General features: G+C 36.2%; 10 non-coding genes across 10 annotated transcripts; all 10 read left to right on the plus strand.

Annotated features, from left to right (window-relative positions):
* The first annotated feature begins 2,034 nt into the window (after nucleotides 1-2,034).
* Nucleotides 2,035-2,124, plus strand: TRNAR-UCU (transfer RNA arginine (anticodon UCU)). The gene is given in 2 exon segments: nucleotides 2,035-2,071; nucleotides 2,089-2,124. It is a non-coding gene; the product is annotated as a tRNA-Arg (tRNA).
* A 676-nt stretch (nucleotides 2,125-2,800) lies between these two features.
* TRNAR-UCU (transfer RNA arginine (anticodon UCU)) lies at nucleotides 2,801-2,890 on the plus strand. The gene is given in 2 exon segments: nucleotides 2,801-2,837; nucleotides 2,855-2,890. It is a non-coding gene; the product is annotated as a tRNA-Arg (tRNA).
* Nucleotides 2,891-4,333: 1,443 nt separating this feature from the next.
* On the plus strand, nucleotides 4,334-4,423 carry TRNAR-UCU (transfer RNA arginine (anticodon UCU)). The gene is given in 2 exon segments: nucleotides 4,334-4,370; nucleotides 4,388-4,423. It is a non-coding gene; the product is annotated as a tRNA-Arg (tRNA).
* A 676-nt stretch (nucleotides 4,424-5,099) lies between these two features.
* Nucleotides 5,100-5,189, plus strand: TRNAR-UCU (transfer RNA arginine (anticodon UCU)). The gene is given in 2 exon segments: nucleotides 5,100-5,136; nucleotides 5,154-5,189. It is a non-coding gene; the product is annotated as a tRNA-Arg (tRNA).
* Nucleotides 5,190-6,617: 1,428 nt separating this feature from the next.
* On the plus strand, nucleotides 6,618-6,707 carry TRNAR-UCU (transfer RNA arginine (anticodon UCU)). Its single transcript is given in 2 exon segments — nucleotides 6,618-6,654; nucleotides 6,672-6,707. It is a non-coding gene; the product is annotated as a tRNA-Arg (tRNA).
* Nucleotides 6,708-8,917: 2,210 nt separating this feature from the next.
* TRNAR-UCU (transfer RNA arginine (anticodon UCU)) lies at nucleotides 8,918-9,007 on the plus strand. The gene is given in 2 exon segments: nucleotides 8,918-8,954; nucleotides 8,972-9,007. It is a non-coding gene; the product is annotated as a tRNA-Arg (tRNA).
* A 676-nt stretch (nucleotides 9,008-9,683) lies between these two features.
* TRNAR-UCU (transfer RNA arginine (anticodon UCU)) lies at nucleotides 9,684-9,773 on the plus strand. The gene is given in 2 exon segments: nucleotides 9,684-9,720; nucleotides 9,738-9,773. It is a non-coding gene; the product is annotated as a tRNA-Arg (tRNA).
* A 1,429-nt stretch (nucleotides 9,774-11,202) lies between these two features.
* On the plus strand, nucleotides 11,203-11,292 carry TRNAR-UCU (transfer RNA arginine (anticodon UCU)). The gene is given in 2 exon segments: nucleotides 11,203-11,239; nucleotides 11,257-11,292. It is a non-coding gene; the product is annotated as a tRNA-Arg (tRNA).
* Nucleotides 11,293-15,020: 3,728 nt separating this feature from the next.
* On the plus strand, nucleotides 15,021-15,110 carry TRNAR-UCU (transfer RNA arginine (anticodon UCU)). Its single transcript is given in 2 exon segments — nucleotides 15,021-15,057; nucleotides 15,075-15,110. It is a non-coding gene; the product is annotated as a tRNA-Arg (tRNA).
* Nucleotides 15,111-15,786: 676 nt separating this feature from the next.
* Nucleotides 15,787-15,876, plus strand: TRNAR-UCU (transfer RNA arginine (anticodon UCU)). Its single transcript is given in 2 exon segments — nucleotides 15,787-15,823; nucleotides 15,841-15,876. It is a non-coding gene; the product is annotated as a tRNA-Arg (tRNA).
* Nucleotides 15,877-19,519: the final 3,643 nt, after the last annotated feature.

Consider the following 19,519-nt stretch of genomic DNA (forward strand, 5'->3'; position numbering starts at 1 on the left):
CATATTGCTCATAAGCAATACAACATCACTGCCAGAAACTTTGCACTTTCCTAATGTATCCTTCCTTCAGAAACATTGTCTTTATAATAGCTGTAAATGAGATAGACCAAAAACACGACACCCTACACTCAGACATTTGTTTCTAGCGACATATAAAGTAAAATATTCTTTCAAAACTATTTATGGTATATTCTCTTTGTGTTTTTGTATTGTTAACCAATTGCATGGCTGCACTTTTTATCCAGTTCTTTTTTATTAAGGTATGTAATTGTTGTCCAAACGTATTCAGTTAGCAAGAAAATACAGTAATACCCTATTCTCCGAATTTATCCCTAAAGGAACAAAGGTGTAGTTCAAGGTTTCACCCAGAAGTGTGATTCTTCTGCAGACATTTTATGTTTCAGAAAACAATTATTCTTTCTTGTATCCCAGAAGGCTTGATAATATGATGTGAAGTAAACACTGGATTGACAAAACCTCGATCATCCCCTGATGTACGCAAGTTGATTGTCATCTGGCTCTGTGGCGCAATGGATAGCCCGTTGGACTTCTAAGTGAATTGGCAAAGTCATTCAAAGGTTGTGGGTTCAAATCCCACCAGAGTCGCATTTTTTACTTTCTAATTCAAACAAGGAACATTATGCATGTGAGGAATGTTTATTTTTGGCCGATGCTTTAATCTTAGTATTTGACCCAAGTTGAACCTATGTATCTAATACAGCATGCAACTGAATCAAAAGCAGTCTGCCTTCCATTGGAACAGGAACATATTGCTCATAAGCAATACAACATCACTGCCAGAAACTTTGCACTTTCCTAATGTATCCTTCCTTCAGAAACATTGTCTTTATAATAGCTGTAAATGAGATAGACCAAAAACACGACACCCTACACTCAGACATTTGTTTCTAGCGACATATAAAGTAAAATCTTCTTTCAAAGCTATCTTTGTGTTTTTGTATTGTTAACCAATTGTATGTCTGCACTTTTTATCCAGTTCTTTTTTATTAAGGTATGAAATTGTTGTCCAAACCAATTCACTTGGCAAGAAAATACTGTAATACCCTATTCTCTGAATTTCTCCCCAAGCGAACAAAGGTGCAGTTCAAGGTTTCACCCCGAACTGTGATTCTTGCTACAGACATTTAATGTTTCAGAAAACAATCATTCTTTCATGTATCCCAGAAGGCTTGATAATGTGATGTGAAGTAAACACTGGATTGACAAAACTTCGATCATCCCTTACTGTATGCAAGTGGATTTTCATCTGGCTCTGTTGCGCAATGGATAGCGCGTTGGACTTCTAAGTGAATTGGCAAAGTCATTCAAAGGTTGTGGGTTCGAATCCAACCAGAGTCGCATTTTTTACTTTCTTATTCAAATAAGGAACATTATGCATGTGAGGAATGTTTATTTTTGGCCGATGCTTTAATCTTAGTATTTCACCCAAGTTGAACCTATGTATCTAATACAGCATGCAACTGAATCAAAAGCAGTCTGCCTTCCATGGCAACAGGAACATATTGCTCATAAGCAATACAACATCACTGCCAGAAACTTTGCACTTTCCTAATGTATCCTTCCTTCAGAAACATTGTCTTTATAATAGCTGTAAATGAGATAGACCAAAACACGACACCCTACACTCAGACATTTGTTACTAGCGACATATAAAGTAAAATATTCTTTCAAAACTATTTATGGTATATTCTCTTTGTGTTTTTGTATTGTTAACCAATTGTATGGCTGCACTTTTTATCCAGTTCTTTTTTATTAAGGTATGTAATTGTTGTCCAAACGTATTCAGTTTGCAAGAAAATACAGTAATACCCTATTCTCCGAATTTATCCCTAAAGGAACAAAGGTGTAGTTCAAGGTTTCACCCAGAAGTGTGATTCTTCTGCAGACATTTTATGTTTCAGAAAACAATTATTCTTTCTTGTATCCCAGAAGGCTTGATAATATGATGTGAAGTAAACACTGGATTGACAAAACCTCGATCATCCCCTGATGTACGCAAGTTGATTGTCATCTGGCTCTGTGGCGCAATGGATAGCGCGTTGGACTTCTAAGTGAATTGGCAAAGTCATTCAAAGGTTGTGGGTTCGAATCCCACCAGAGTCGCATTTTTTACTTTCTTATTCAAACAAGGAACATTATGCATGTGAGGAATGTTTATTTTTGGCCGATGCTTTAATCTTAGTATTTGACCCAAGTTGAACCTATGTATCTAATACAGCATGCAACTGAATCAAAAGCAGTCTGCCTTCCATTGCAACAGGAACATATTGCTCATAAGGAATACAACATCACTGCCAAAAACTTTGCACTTTCCTAATGTATCCTTCCTTCAGAAACATTGTCTTTATAATAGCTGTAAATGAGATAGACCAAAAACACGACACCCTACACTCAGACATTTGTTTCTAGCGACATATAAAGTAAAATCTTCTTTCAAAGCTATTTATGGTATATTCTCTTTGTGTTTTTGTATTGTTAACCAATTGTATGGCTGCACTTTTTATCCAGTTCTTTTTTATTAAGGTATGGAATTGTTGTCCAAACGTATTCAGTTTGCAAGAAAATACAGTAATACCCTATTCTCCGAATTTATCCCTAAAGGAACAAAGGTGTAGTTCAAGGTTTCACCCAGAAGTGTGATTCTTCTACAGACATTTTATGTTTCAGAAAACAATTATTCTTTCTTGTATCCCAGAAGTCTTGATAATATGATGTGAAGTAAACACTGGATTGACAAAACTTCGATCACCCCTTAATGTTCGCAAGTTGATTTTCATCTGGCTCTGTGGCGCAATGGATAGCGCGTTGGACTTCTAAGTGAATTGGCAAAGTCATTCAAAGGTTGTGGGTTCGAATCCCACCAGAGTCGCATTTTTTACTTTCTAATTCAAACAAGGAACATTATGCATGTGAGGAATGTTTATTTTTGGCCGATGCTTTAATCTTAGTATTTGACCCAAGTTGAACCTATGTATCTAATACAGCATGCAACTGAATCAAAAGCAGTCTGCCTTCCATTGCAACAGGAACATATTGCTCATAAGCAATACAACATCACTGCCAGAAACTTGGCACTTTTCTAATGTATCCTTCCTTCAGAAACATTGTCTTTATAATAGCTGTAAATGAGATAGACCAAAAACACGACACCCTACACTCAGACATTTGTTTCTAGCGACATATAAAGTAAAATCTTCTTTCAAAGCTATTTATGGTATATTCTCTTTGTGTTTTTGTATTGTTAACCAATTGTATGTCTGCACTTTTTATCCAGTTCTTTTTTATTAAGGTATGAAATTGTTGTCCAAACCAATTCACTTGGCAAGAAAATACTGTAATACCCTATTCTCTGAATTTCTCCCCAAGCGAACAAAGGTGCAGTTCAAGGTTTCACCCCGAACTGTGATTCTTGCTACAGACATTTAATGTTTCAGAAAACAATCATTCTTTCATGTATCCCAGAAGGCTTGATAATATGATGTGAAGTAAAAACTGGATTGACAAAACTTCGATCATCCCTTAATGTACGCAAGTTGATTTTCATCTGGCTCTGTGGCACAATGGATAGCGCGTTGGACTTCTAAGTGAATTGGCAAAGTCATTCAAAGGTTGTGGGTTCGAATCCCACCAGATTTGCATTTTTTACTTTCTTATTCAAACAAGGAACATTATGCATGTGAGGAATGTTTATTTTTGGCCGATGCTTTAATCTTAGTATTTGACCCAAGTTGAACCTATGTATCTAATACAGCATGCAACTGAATCAAAAGCAGTCTGCCTTCCATTGCAACAGGAACATATTGCTCATAAGCAATACAACATCACTGCCAGAAACTTGGCACTTTTCTAATGTATCCTTCCTTCAGAAACATTGTCTTTATAATAGCTGTAAATGAGATAGACCAAAAACACGACACCCTACACTCAGACATTTGTTTCTAGCGACATATAAAGTAAAATCTTCTTTCAAAGCTATTTATGGTATATTCTCTTTGTGTTTTTGTATTGTTAACCAATTGTATGGCTGCACTTTTTATCCAGTTCTTTTTTATTAAGGTATGGAATTGTTGTCCAAACGTATTCAGTTTGCAAGAAAATACAGTAATACCCTATTCTCCGAATTTATCCCTAAAGGAACAAAGGTGTAGTTCAAGGTTTCACCCAGAAGTGTGATTCTTCTACAGACATTTTATGTTTCAGAAAACAATTATTCTTTCTTGTATCCCAGAAGGCTTGATAATATGATGTGAAGTAAACACTGGATTGACAAAACCTCGATCATCCCCTGATGTACGCAAGTTGATTGTCATCTGGCTCTGTGGCGCAATGGATAGCGCGTTGGACTTCTAAGTGAATTGGCAAAGTCATTCAAAGGTTGTGGGTTCGAATCCCACCAGAGTTGCATTTTTTACTTTCTAATTCAAACAAGGAACATTATGCATGTGAGGAATGTTTATTTTTGGCCGATGCTTTAATCTTAGTATTTGACCCAAGTTGAACCTATGTATCTAATACAGCATGCAACTGAATCAAAAGCAGTCTGCCTTCCATTGCAACAGGAACATATTGCTCATAAGGAATACAACATCACTGCCAAAAACTTTGCACTTTCCTAATGTATCCTTCCTTCAGAAACATTGTCTTTATAATAGCTGTAAATGAGATAGACCAAAAACACGACACCCTACACTCAGACATTTGTTTCTAGCGACATATAAAGTAAAATCTTCTTTCAAAGCTATTTATGGTATATTCTCTTTGTGTTTTTGTATTGTTAACCAATTATATGGCTGCACTTTTTATCCAGTTCTTTTTTATTAAGGTATGGAATTGTTGTCCAAACGTATTCAGTTTGCAAGAAAATACAGTAATACCCTATTCTCCGAATTTATCCCTAAAGGAACAAAGGTGTAGTTCAAGGTTTCACCCAGAAGTGTGATTCTTCTACAGACATTTTATGTTTCAGAAAACAATTATTCTTTCTTGTATCCCAGAAGCCTTGATAATATGATGTGAAGTAAACACTGGATTGACAAAACTTCGATCATCCCTTAATGTACGCAAGTTCATTTTCGTCTGGCTCTGTGGTGCAATGGATAGCGCGTTGGACTTCTAAGTGAATTGGCAAAGTCATTCAAAGGTTGTGGGTTCGAATCCCACCAGAGTCGCATTTTTTACTTTCTAATTCAAACAAGGAACATTATGCATGTGAGGAATGTTTATTTTTGGCCGATGCTTTAATCTTAGTATTTGACCCAAGTTGAACCTATGTATCTAATACAGCATGCAACTGAATCAAAAGCAGTCTGCCTTCCATTGCAACAGGAACATATTGCTCATAAGCAATACAACATCACTGCCAGAAACTTTGCACTTTCCTAATGTATCCTTCCTTCAGAAACATTGTATTTATAATAGCTGTAAATGAGATAGACCAAAAACACGACACCCTACACTCAGACATTTGTTTCTAGCGACATATAAAGTAAAATCTTCTTTCAAAGCTATCTTTGTGTTTTTGTATTGTTAACCAATTGTATGTCTGCACTTTTTATCCAGTTCTTTTTTATTAAGGTATGAAATTGTTGTCCAAACCAATTCACTTGGCAAGAAAATACTGTAATACCCTATTCTCTGAATTTCTCCCCAAGCGAACAAAGGTGCAGTTCAAGGTTTCACCCCGAACTGTGATTCTTGCTACAGACATTTAATGTTTCAGAAAACAATCATTCTTTCATGTATCCCAGAAGGCTTGATAATGTGATGTGAAGTAAACACTGGATTGACAAAACTTAGATCATCCCTTACTGTATGCAAGTGGATTTTCATCTGGCTCTGTGGCGCAATGGATAGCGCGTTGGACTTCTAAGTGAATTGGCAAAGTCATTCAAAGGTTGTGGGTTTGAATCCAACCAGAGTCGCATTTTTTACTTTCTTATTCAAATAAGGAACATTATGCATGTGAGGAATGTTTATTTTTGGCCGATGCTTTAATCTTAGTATTTCACCCAAGTTGAACCTATGTATCTAATACAGCATGCAACTGAATCAAAAGCAGTCTGCCTTCCATGGCAACAGGAACATATTGCTCATAAGCAATACAACATCACTGCCAGAAACTTTGCACTTTCCTAATGTATCCTTCCTTCAGAAACATTGTCTTTATAATAGCTGTAAATGAGATAGACCAAAACACGACACCCTACACTCAGACATTTGTTTCTAGCGACATCTAAAGTAAAATCTTCTTTCAAAGCTATTTATGGTATATTCTCTTTGTGTTTTTGTATTGTTAACCAATTGTATGGCTGCACTTTTTATCCAGTTCTTTTTTATTAAGGTATGGAATTGTTGTCCAAACGTATTCAGTTTGCAAGAAAATACAGTAATACCCTATTCTCCGAATTTATCCCTAAAGGAACAAAGGTGTAGTTCAAGGTTTCACCCAGAAGTGTGATTCTTCTACAGACATTTTATGTTTCAGAAAACAATTATTCTTTCTTGTATCCCAGAAGGCTTGATAATATGATGTGAAGTAAACACTGGATTGACAAAACTTCGATCACCCCTTAATGTTCGCAAGTTGATTTTCATCTGGCTCTGTGGCGCAATGGATAGCGCGTTGGTCTTCTAAGTGAATTGGCAAAGTCATTCAAAGGTTGTGGGTTCGAATCCCACCAGAGTCGCATTTTTTACTTTCTAATTCAAACAAGGAACATTATGCATGTGAGGAATGTTTATTTTTGGCCGATGCTTTAATCTTAGTATTTGACCCAAGTTGAACCTATGTATCTAATACAGCATGCAACTGAATCAAAAGCAGTCTGCCTTCCATTGCAACAGGAACATATTGCTCATAAGCAATACAACATCACTGCCAGAAACTTGGCACTTTTCTAATGTATCCTTCCTTCAGAAACATTGTCTTTATAATAGCTGTAAATGAGATAGACCAAAAACACGGCACCCTACACTCAGACATTTGTTTCTAGCGACATATAAAGTAAAATCTTCTTTCAAAGCTATTTATGGTATATTCTCTTTGTGTTTTTGTATTGTTAACCAATTGTATGTCTGCACTTTTTATCCAGTTCTTTTTTATTAAGGTATGAAATTGTTGTCCAAACCAATTCACTTGGCAAGAAAATACTGTAATACCCTATTCTCTGAATTTCTCCCCAAGCGAACAAAGGTGCAGTTCAAGGTTTCACCCCGAACTGTGATTCTTGCTACAGACATTTAATGTTTCAGAAAACAATCATTCTTTCATGTATCCCAGAAGGCTTGATAATATGATGTGAAGTAAACACTGGATTGACAAAACTTCGATCATCCCTTAATGTACGCAAGTTGATTTTCATCTGGCTCTGTGGCACAATGGATAGCGCGTTGGACTTCTAAGTGAATTGGCAAAGTCATTCAAAGGTTGTGGGTTCGAATCCCACCAGATTTGCATTTTTTACTTTCTTATTCAAACAAGGAACATTATGCATGTGAGGAATGTTTATTTTTGGCCGATGCTTTAATCTTAGTATTTGACCCAAGTTGAACCTATGTATCTAATACAGCATGCAACTGAATCAAAAGCAGTCTGCCTTCCATTGCAACAGGAACATATTGCTCATAAGCAATACAACATCACTGCCAGAAACTTGGCACTTTTCTAATGTATCCTTCCTTCAGAAACATTGTCTTTATAATAGCTGTAAATGAGATAGACCAAAAACACGACACCCTACACTCAGACATTTGTTTCTAGCGACATATAAAGTAAAATCTTCTTTCAAAGCTATTTATGGTATATTCTCTTTGTGTTTTTGTATTGTTAACCAATTGTATGTCTGCACTTTTTATCCAGTTCTTTTTTATTAAGGTATGAAATTGTTGTCCAAACCAATTCACTTGGCAAGAAAATACTGTAATACCCTATTCTCTGAATTTCTCCCCAAGCGAACAAAGGTGCAGTTCAAGGTTTCACCCCGAACTGTGATTCTTGCTACAGACATTTAATGTTTCAGAAAACAATCATTCTTTCATGTATCCCAGAAGGCTTGATAATATGATGTGAAGTAAAAACTGGATTGACAAAACTTCGATCATCCCTTAATGTACGCAAGTTGATTTTCATCTGGCTCTGTGGCACAATGGATAGCGCGTTGGACTTCTAAGTGAATTGGCAAAGTCATTCAAAGGTTGTGGGTTCGAATCCCACCAGATTTGCATTTTTTACTTTCTTATTCAAACAAGGAACATTATGCATGTGAGGAATGTTTATTTTTGGCCGATGCTTTAATCTTAGTATTTGACCCAAGTTGAACCTATGTATCTAATACAGCATGCAACTGAATCAAAAGCAGTCTGCCTTCCATTGCAACAGGAACATATTGCTCATAAGCAATACAACATCACTGCCAGAAACTTGGCACTTTTCTAATGTATCCTTCCTTCAGAAACATTGTCTTTATAATAGCTGTAAATGAGATAGACCAAAAACACGACACCCTACACTCAGACATTTGTTTCTAGCGACATATAAAGTAAAATCTTCTTTCAAAGCTATTTATGGTATATTCTCTTTGTGTTTTTGTATTGTTAACCAATTGTATGGCTGCACTTTTTATCCAGTTCTTTTTTATTAAGGTATGGAATTGTTGTCCAAACGTATTCAGTTTGCAAGAAAATACAGTAATACCCTATTCTCCGAATTTATCCCTAAAGGAACAAAGGTGTAGTTCAAGGTTTCACCCAGAAGTGTGATTCTTCTACAGACATTTTATGTTTCAGAAAACAATTATTCTTTCTTGTATCCCAGAAGGCTTGATAATATGATGTGAAGTAAACACTGGATTGACAAAACCTCGATCATCCCCTGATGTACGCAAGTTGATTGTCATCTGGCTCTGTGGCGCAATGGATAGCGCGTTGGACTTCTAAGTGAATTGGCAAAGTCATTCAAAGGTTGTGGGTTCGAATCCCACCAGAGTCGCATTTTTTACTTTCTAATTCAAACAAGGAACATTATGCATGTGAGGAATGTTTATTTTTGGCCGATGCTTTAATCTTAGTATTTGACCCAAGTTGAACCTATGTATCTAATACAGCATGCAACTGAATCAAAAGCAGTCTGCCTTCCATTGCAACAGGAACATATTGCTCATAAGGAATACAACATCACTGCCAAAAACTTTGCACTTTCCTAATGTATCCTTCCTTCAGAAACATTGTCTTTATAATAGCTGTAAATGAGATAGACCAAAAACACGACACCCTACACTCAGACATTTGTTTCTAGCGACATATAAAGTAAAATCTTCTTTCAAAGCTATTTATGGTATATTCTCTTTGTGTTTTTGTATTGTTAACCAATTATATGGCTGCACTTTTTATCCAGTTCTTTTTTATTAAGGTATGGAATTGTTGTCCAAACGTATTCAGTTTGCAAGAAAATACAGTAATACCCTATTCTCCGAATTTATCCCTAAAGGAACAAAGGTGTAGTTCAAGGTTTCACCCAGAAGTGTGATTCTTCTACAGACATTTTATGTTTCAGAAAACAATTATTCTTTCTTGTATCCCAGAAGCCTTGATAATATGATGTGAAGTAAACACTGGATTGACAAAACTTCGATCATCCCTTAATGTACGCAAGTTCATTTTCGTCTGGCTCTGTGGTGCAATGGATAGCGCGTTGGACTTCTAAGTGAATTGGCAAAGTCATTCAAAGGTTGTGGGTTCGAATCCCACCAGAGTCGCATTTTTTACTTTCTAATTCAAACAAGGAACATTATGCATGTGAGGAATGTTTATTTTTGGCCGATGCTTTAATCTTAGTATTTGACCCAAGTTGAACCTATGTATCTAATACAGCATGCAACTGAATCAAAAGCAGTCTGCCTTCCATTGCAACAGGAACATATTGCTCATAAGCAATACAACATCACTGCCAGAAACTTTGCACTTTCCTAATGTATCCTTCCTTCAGAAACATTGTATTTATAATAGCTGTAAATGAGATAGACCAAAAACACGACACCCTACACTCAGACATTTGTTTCTAGCGACATATAAAGTAAAATCTTCTTTCAAAGCTATCTTTGTGTTTTTGTATTGTTAACCAATTGTATGTCTGCACTTTTTATCCAGTTCTTTTTTTATTAAGGTATGAAATTGTTGTCCAAACCAATTCACTTGGCAAGAAAATACTGTAATACCCTATTCTCTGAATTTCTCCCCAAGCGAACAAAGGTGCAGTTCAAGGTTTCACCCCGAACTGTGATTCTTGCTACAGACATTTAATGTTTCAGAAAACAATCATTCTTTCATGTATCCCAGAAGGCTTGATAATGTGATGTGAAGTAAACACTGGATTGACAAAACTTAGATCATCCCTTACTGTATGCAAGTGGATTTTCATCTGGCTCTGTGGCGCAATGGATAGCGCGTTGGACTTCTAAGTGAATTGGCAAAGTCATTCAAAGGTTGTGGGTTTGAATCCAACCAGAGTCGCATTTTTTACTTTCTTATTCAAATAAGGAACATTATGCATGTGAGGAATGTTTATTTTTGGCCGATGCTTTAATCTTAGTATTTCACCCAAGTTGAACCTATGTATCTAATACAGCATGCAACTGAATCAAAAGCAGTCTGCCTTCCATGGCAACAGGAACATATTGCTCATAAGCAATACAACATCACTGCCAGAAACTTTGCACTTTCCTAATGTATCCTTCCTTCAGAAACATTGTCTTTATAATAGCTGTAAATGAGATAGACCAAAACACGACACCCTACACTCAGACATTTGTTTCTAGCGACATCTAAAGTAAAATCTTCTTTCAAAGCTATTTATGGTATATTCTCTTTGTGTTTTTGTATTGTTAACCAATTGTATGGCTGCACTTTTTATCCAGTTCTTTTTTATTAAGGTATGGAATTGTTGTCCAAACGTATTCAGTTTGCAAGAAAATACAGTAATACCCTATTCTCCGAATTTATCCCTAAAGGAACAAAGGTGTAGTTCAAGGTTTCACCCAGAAGTGTGATTCTTCTACAGACATTTTATGTTTCAGAAAACAATTATTCTTTCTTGTATCCCAGAAGGCTTGATAATATGATGTGAAGTAAACACTGGATTGACAAAACTTCGATCACCCCTTAATGTTCGCAAGTTGATTTTCATCTGGCTCTGTGGCGCAATGGATAGCGCGTTGGTCTTCTAAGTGAATTGGCAAAGTCATTCAAAGGTTGTGGGTTCGAATCCCACCAGAGTCGCATTTTTTACTTTCTAATTCAAACAAGGAACATTATGCATGTGAGGAATGTTTATTTTTGGCCGATGCTTTAATCTTAGTATTTGACCCAAGTTGAACCTATGTATCTAATACAGCATGCAACTGAATCAAAAGCAGTCTGCCTTCCATTGCAACAGGAACATATTGCTCATAAGCAATACAACATCACTGCCAGAAACTTGGCACTTTTCTAATGTATCCTTCCTTCAGAAACATTGTCTTTATAATAGCTGTAAATGAGATAGACCAAAAACACGGCACCCTACACTCAGACATTTGTTTCTAGCGACATATAAAGTAAAATCTTCTTTCAAAGCTATTTATGGTATATTCTCTTTGTGTTTTTGTATTGTTAACCAATTGTATGTCTGCACTTTTTATCCAGTTCTTTTTTATTAAGGTATGAAATTGTTGTCCAAACCAATTCACTTGGCAAGAAAATACTGTAATACCCTATTCTCTGAATTTCTCCCCAAGCGAACAAAGGTGCAGTTCAAGGTTTCACCCCGAACTGTGATTCTTGCTACAGACATTTAATGTTTCAGAAAACAATCATTCTTTCATGTATCCCAGAAGGCTTGATAATATGATGTGAAGTAAACACTGGATTGACAAAACTTCGATCATCCCTTAATGTACGCAAGTTGATTTTCATCTGGCTCTGTGGCACAATGGATAGCGCGTTGGACTTCTAAGTGAATTGGCAAAGTCATTCAAAGGTTGTGGGTTCGAATCCCACCAGATTTGCATTTTTTACTTTCTTATTCAAACAAGGAACATTATGCATGTGAGGAATGTTTATTTTTGGCCGATGCTTTAATCTTAGTATTTGACCCAAGTTGAACCTATGTATCTAATACAGCATGCAACTGAATCAAAAGCAGTCTGCCTTCCATTGCAACAGGAACATATTGCTCATAAGCAATACAACATCACTGCCAGAAACTTGGCACTTTTCTAATGTATCCTTCCTTCAGAAACATTGTCTTTATAATAGCTGTAAATGAGATAGACCAAAAACACGACACCCTACACTCAGACATTTGTTTCTAGCGACATATAAAGTAAAATCTTCTTTCAAAGCTATTTATGGTATATTCTCTTTGTGTTTTTGTATTGTTAACCAATTGTATGTCTGCACTTTTTATCCAGTTCTTTTTTATTAAGGTATGAAATTGTTGTCCAAACCAATTCACTTGGCAAGAAAATACTGTAATACCCTATTCTCTGAATTTCTCCCCAAGCGAACAAAGGTGCAGTTCAAGGTTTCACCCCGAACTGTGATTCTTGCTACAGACATTTAATGTTTCAGAAAACAATCATTCTTTCATGTATCCCAGAAGGCTTGATAATATGATGTGAAGTAAACACTGGATTGACAAAACTTCGATCATCCCTTAATGTACGCAAGTTGATTTTCATCTGGCTCTGTGGCACAATGGATAGCGCGTTGGACTTCTAAGTGAATTGGCAAAGTCATTCAAAGGTTGTGGGTTCGAATCCCACCAGGGTTGCATTTTTTACTTTCTTATTCAAACAAGGAACATTATGCATGTGAGGAATGTTTATTTTTGGCCGATGCTTTAATCTTAGTATTTGACCCAAGTTGAACCTATGTATCTAATACAACATGCAACTGAATCAAAAGCAGTCTGCCTTCCATTGCAACAGGAACATATTGCTCATAAGCAATACAACATCACTGCCAGAAACTTTGCACTTTCCTAATGTATCCTTCCTTCAGAAACATTGTCTTTATAATAGCTGTAAATGAGATAGACCAAAAACACGACACCCTACACTCAGACATTTGTTTCTAGCGACATATAAAGTAAAATCTTCTTTCAAAGCTATCTTTGTGTTTTTGTATTGTTAACCAATTGTATGTCTGCACTTTTTATCCAGTTCTTTTTTATTAAGGTATGAAATTGTTGTCCAAACCAATTCACTTGGCAAGAAAATACTGTAATACCCTATTCTCTGAATTTCTCCCCAAGCGAACAAAGGTGCAGTTCAAGGTTTCACCCCGAACTGTGATTCTTGCTACAGACATTTAATGTTTCAGAAAACAATCATTCTTTCATGTATCCCAGAAGGCTTGATAATGTGATGTGAAGTAAACACTGGATTGACAAAACTTCGATCATCCCTTACTGTATGCAAGTGGATTTTCATCTGGCTCTGTGGCGCAATGGATAGCGCGTTGGACTTCTAAGTGAATTGGCAAAGTCATTCAAAGGTTGTGGGTTCGAATCCAACCAGAGTCGCATTTTTTACTTTCTTATTCAAATAAGGAACATTATGCATGTGAGGAATGTTTATTTTTGGCCGATGCTTTAATCTTAGTATTTCACCCAAGTTGAACCTATGTATCTAATACAGCATGCAACTGAATCAAAAGCAGTCTGCCTTCCATGGCAACAGGAACATATTGCTCATAAGCAATACAACATCACTGCCAGAAACTTTGCACTTTCCTAATGTATCCTTCCTTCAGAAACATTGTCTTTATAATAGCTGTAAATGAGATAGACCAAAACACGACACCCTACGCTCAGACATTTGTTTCTAGCGACATATAAAGTAAAATCTTCTTTCAAAGCTATTTATGGTATATTCTCTTTGTGTTTTTGTATTGTTAACCAATTGTATGTCTGCACTTTTTATCCAGTTCTTTTTTATTAAGGTATGGAATTGTTGTCCAAACCAATTCACTTGGCAAGAAAATACTGTAATACCCTATTCTCCGAATTTATCCCTAAAGGAACAAAGGTGTAGTTCAAGGTTTCACCCAGAAGTGTGATTCTTCTACAGACATTTTATGTTTCGGAAAACAATTATTCTTTCTTGTATCCCAGAAGGCTTGATAATATGATGTGAAGTAAACACTGGATTGACAAAACTTCGATCATCCCTTACTGTACGCAAGTGGATTTTTATCTCCCTCTGTGGCGCAATGGATAGCGCGTTGGACTTCTAAGTGAATTGGCAAAGTCATTCAAAGGTTGTGGGTTCGAATCCCACCAGAGTCGCATTTTTTACTTTCTTATTCAAACAAGGAACATTATGCATGTGAGGAATGTTTATTTTTGGCCGATGCTTTAATCTTAGTATTTGACCCAAGTTGAACCTATGTATCTAATACAGCATGCAACTGAATCAAAAGCAGTCTGCCTTCCATTGCAACAGGAACATATTGCTCATAAGCAATACAACATCACTGCCAGAAACTTTGCACTTTCCTAATGTATCCTTCCTTCAGAAACATTGTCTTTATAATAGCTGTAAATGAGATAGACCAAAAACACGACACCCTACACTCAGACATTTGTTTCTAGCGACATATAAAGTAAAATCTTCTTTCAAAGCTATTTATGGTATATTCTCTTTGTGTTTTTGTATTGTTAACCAATTGTATGGCTGCACTTTTTATCCAGTTCTTTTTTATTAAGGTATGGAATTGTTGTCCAAACGTATTCAGTTTGCAAGAAAATACAGTAATACCCTATTCTCCGAATTTATCCCTAAAGGAACAAAAGTGTAGTTCAAGGTTTCACCCAGAAGTGTGATTCTTCTACAGACATTTTATGTTTCAGAAAACAATTATTCTTTCTTGTATCCCAGAAGGCTTGATAATATGATGTGAAGTAAACACTGGATTGACAAAACTTCGATCATCCCTTAATGTACGCAAGTTGATTTTCATCTGGCTCTGTGGCGCAATGGATAGCGTGTTGGACTTCTAAGAGAATTGGCAAAGTCATTCAAAGGTTGTGGGTTCGAATCCCACCAGAGTCGTATTTTTTACTTTCTTATTCAAACAAGGAACATTATGCATGTGAGGAATGTTTATTTTTGGCCGATGCTTTAATCTTAGTATTTGACCCAAGTTGAACCTATGTATCTAATACAACATGCAACTGAATCAAAAGCAGTCTGCCTTCCATTGCAACAGGAACATATTGCTCATAAGGAATACAACATCACTGCCAAAAACTTTGCACTTTCCTAATGTATCCTTCCTTCAGAAACATTGTCTTTATAATAGCTGTAAATGAGATAGACCAAAAACACGACACCCTACACTCAGACATTTGTTTCTAGCGACATATAAAGTAAAATCTTCTTTCAAAGCTATTTATGGTATATTCTCTTTGTGTTTTTGTATTGTTAACCAATTGTATGGCTGCACTTTTTATCCAGTTCTTTTTTATTAAGGTATGGAATTGTTGTCCAAACGTATTCAGTTTGCAAGAAAATACAGTAATACCCTATTCTCCGAATTTATCCCTAAAGGAACAAAGGTGTAGTTCAAGGTTTCACCCAGAAGTGTGATTCTTCTACAGACATTTTATGTTTCAGAAAACAATTATTCTTTCTTGTATCCCAGAAGGCTTGATAATATGATGTGAAGTAAACACTGGATTGACAAAACTTCGATCATCCCTTAATGTACGCAAGTTGATTTTCGTCTGACTCTGTGGTGCAATGGATAGCGCGTTGGACTTCTAAGTGAATTGGCAAAGTCATTCAAAGGTTGTGGGTTCGAATCCCACCAGAGTCGCATTTTTTACTTTCTAATTCAAACAAGGAACATTATGCATGTCAGGAATGTTTATTTTTGGCCGATGCTTTAATCTTAGTATTTGACCCAAGTTGAACCTATGTATCTAATACAGCATGCAACTGAATCAAAAGCAGTCTGCCTTCCATTGCAACAGGAACATATTGCTCATAAGCAATACAACATCACTGCCAGAAACTTTGCACTTTCCTAATGTATCCTTCCTTCAGAAACATTGTCTTTATAATAGCTGTAAATGAGATAGACCAAAAACACGACACCCTACACTCAGACATTTGTTTCTAGCGACATATAAAGTAAAATCTTCTTTCAAAGCTATCTTTGTGTTTTTGTATTGTTAACCAATTGTATGTCTGCACTTTTTATCCAGTTCTTTTTTATTAAGGTATGAAATTGTTGTCCAAACCAATTCACTTGGCAAGAAAATACTGTAATACCCTATTCTCTGAATTTCTCCCCAAGCGAACAAAGGTGCAGTTCAAGGTTTCACCCCGAACTGTGATTCTTGCTACAGACATTTAATGTTTCAGAAAACAATCATTCTTTCATGTATCCCAGAAGGCTTGATAATGTGATGTGAAGTAAACACTGGATTGACAAAACTTCGATCATCCCTTACTGTATGCAAGTGGATTTTCATCTGGCTCTGTGGCGCAATGGATAGCGCGTTGGACTTCTAAGTGAATTGGCAAAGTCATTCAAAGGTTGTGGGTTCGAATCCAACCAGAGTCGCATTTTTTACTTTCTTATTCAAATAAGGAACATTATGCATGTGAGGAATGTTTATTTTTGGCCGATGCTTTAATCTTAGTATTTGACCCAAGTTGAACCTATGTATCTAATACAGCATGCAACTGAATCAAAAGCAGTCTGCCTTCCATTGCAACAGGAACATATTGCTCATAAGCAATACAACATCACTACCAGAAACTTGGCACTTTTCTAATGTATCCTTCCTTCAGAAACATTGTCTTTATAATAGCTGTAGATGATATAGACCAAAACACGACACCCTACGCTCAGACATTTGTTTCTAGCGACATATAAAGTAAAATCTTCTTTCAAAGCTATTTATGGTATATTCTCTTTGTGTTTTTGTATTGTTAACCAATTGTATGTCTGCGCTTTTTATCCAGTTCTTTTTTATTAAGGTATGGAATTGTTGTCCAAACCAATTCACTTGGCAAGAAAATACTGTAATACCCTATTCTCCGAATTTATCCCTAAAGGAACAAAGGTGTAGTTCAAGGTTTCACCCAGAAGTGTGATTCTTCTACAGACATTTTATGTTTCGGAAAACAATTATTCTTTCTTGTATCCCAGAAGGCTTTATAATATGATGTGAAGTAAACACTGGATTGACAAAACTTCGATCATCCCTTACTGTACGCAAGTGGATTTTTATCTCCCTCTGTGGCGCAATGGATAGCGCGTTGGACTTCTAAGTGAATTTGCAAAGTCATTCAAAGGTTGTGGGTTTGAATCCCACCAGAGTCGCATTTTTTACTTTCTTATTCAAACAAGGAACATTATGCACGTGAGGAATGTCTATTTTTGGCCGATGCTTTAATCTTAGTATTTGACCCAAGTTGAACCTATGTATCTAATACAACATGCAACTGAATCAAAAGCAGTCTGCCTTCCATTGCAACAGGAACATATTGCTCATAAGCAATACAACATCACTGCCAGAAACTTTGCACTTTCCTAATGTATCCTTCCTTCAGAAACATTGTCTTTATAATAGCTGTAAATGAGATAGACCAAAAACACAACACCCTACACTCAGACATTTGTTTCTAGCGACATATAAAGTAAAATCTTCTTTCAAAGCTATCTTTGTGTTTTTGTATTGTTAACCAATTGTATGTCTGCACTTTTTATCCAGTTCTTTTTTATTAAGGTATGAAATTGTTGTCCAAACCAATTCACTTGGCAAGAAAATACTGTAATACCCTATTCTCTGAATTTCTCCCCAAGCGAACAAAGGTGCAGTTCAAGGTTTCACCCCGAACTGTGATTCTTGCTACAGACATTTAATGTTTCAGAAAACAATCATTCTTTCATGTATCCCAGAAGGCTTGATAATGTGATGTGAAGTAAACACTGGATTGACAAAACTTCGATCATCCCTTACTGTATGCAAGTGGATTTTCATCTGGCTCTGTGGCGCAATGGATAGCGCGTTGGACTTCTAAGTGAATTGGCAAAGTCATTCAAAGGTTGTGGGTTCGAATCCAACCAGAGTCGCATTTTTTACTTTCTTATTCAAATAAGGAACATTATGCATGTGAGGAATGTTTATTTTTGGCCGATGCTTTAATCTTAGTATTTCACCCAAGTTGAACCTATGTATCTAATACAGCATGCAACTGAATCAAAAGCAGTCTGCCTTCCATGGCAACAGGAACATATTGCTCATAAGCAATACAACATCACTGCCAGAAACTTTGCACTTTCCTAATGTATCCTTCCTTCAGAAACATTGTCTTTATAATAGCTGTAAATGAGATAGACCAAAACACGACACCCTACGCTCAGACATTTGTTTCTAGCGACATATAAAGTAAAATCTTCTTTCAAAGCTATTTATGGTATATTCTCTTTGTGTTTTTGTATTGTTAACCAATTGTATGTCTGCACTTTTTATCCAGTTCTTTTTTATTAAGGTATGGAATTGTTGTCCAAACCAATTCACTTGGCAAGAAAATACTGTAATACCCTATTCTCCGAATTTATCCCTAAAGGAACAAAGGTGTAGTTCAAGGTTTCACCCAGAAGTGTGATTCTTCTACAGACATTTTATGTTTCAGAAAACAATTATTCTTTCTTGTATCCCAGAAGGCTTGATAATATGATGTGAAGTAAACACTGGATTGACAAAACTTCGATCATCCCTTAATGTACGCAAGTTGATTTTCGTCTGGCTCTGTGGTGCAATCGATAGCGCGTTGGACTTCTAAGTGAATTGGCAAAGTCATTCAAAGGTTGTGGGTTCGAATCCCACCAGAGTCGCATTTTTTACTTTCTAATTCAAACAAGGAACATTATGCATGTCAGGAATGTTTATTTTTGGCCGATGCTTTAATCTTAGTATTTGACCCAAGTTGAACCTATGTATCTAATACAGCATGCAACTGAATCAAAAGCAGTCTGCCTTCCATTGCAACAGGAACATATTGCTCATAAGCAATACAACATCACTGCCAGAAACTTTGCACTTTCCTAATGTATCCTTCCTTCAGAAACATTGTCTTTATAATAGCTGTGAATGAGATAGACCAAAAACACGACACCCTACACTCAGACATTTGTTTCTAGCGACATATAAAGTAAAATCTTCTTTCAAAGCTATCTTTGTGTTTTTGTATTGTTAACCAATTGTATGTCTGCACTTTTTATCCAGTTCTTTTTTATTAAGGTATGAAATTGTTGTCCAAACCAATTCACTTGGCAAGAAAATACTGTAATACCCTATTCTCTGAATTTCTCCCCAAGCGAACAAAGGTGCAGTTCAAGGTTTCACCCCGAACTGTGATTCTTGCTACAGACATTTAATGTTTCAGAAAACAATCATTCTTTCATGTATCCCAGAAGGCTTGATAATGTGATGTGAAGTAAA

The sequence above is a fragment of the Ambystoma mexicanum genome, assembly GCF_040938575.1.
Source record: "Ambystoma mexicanum isolate Mex_15411 chromosome 12 unlocalized genomic scaffold, UKY_AmexF1_1 Mex_chr12_unloc.1, whole genome shotgun sequence".
In the NCBI taxonomy this organism is placed as follows: domain Eukaryota; kingdom Metazoa; phylum Chordata; class Amphibia; order Caudata; family Ambystomatidae; genus Ambystoma; species Ambystoma mexicanum.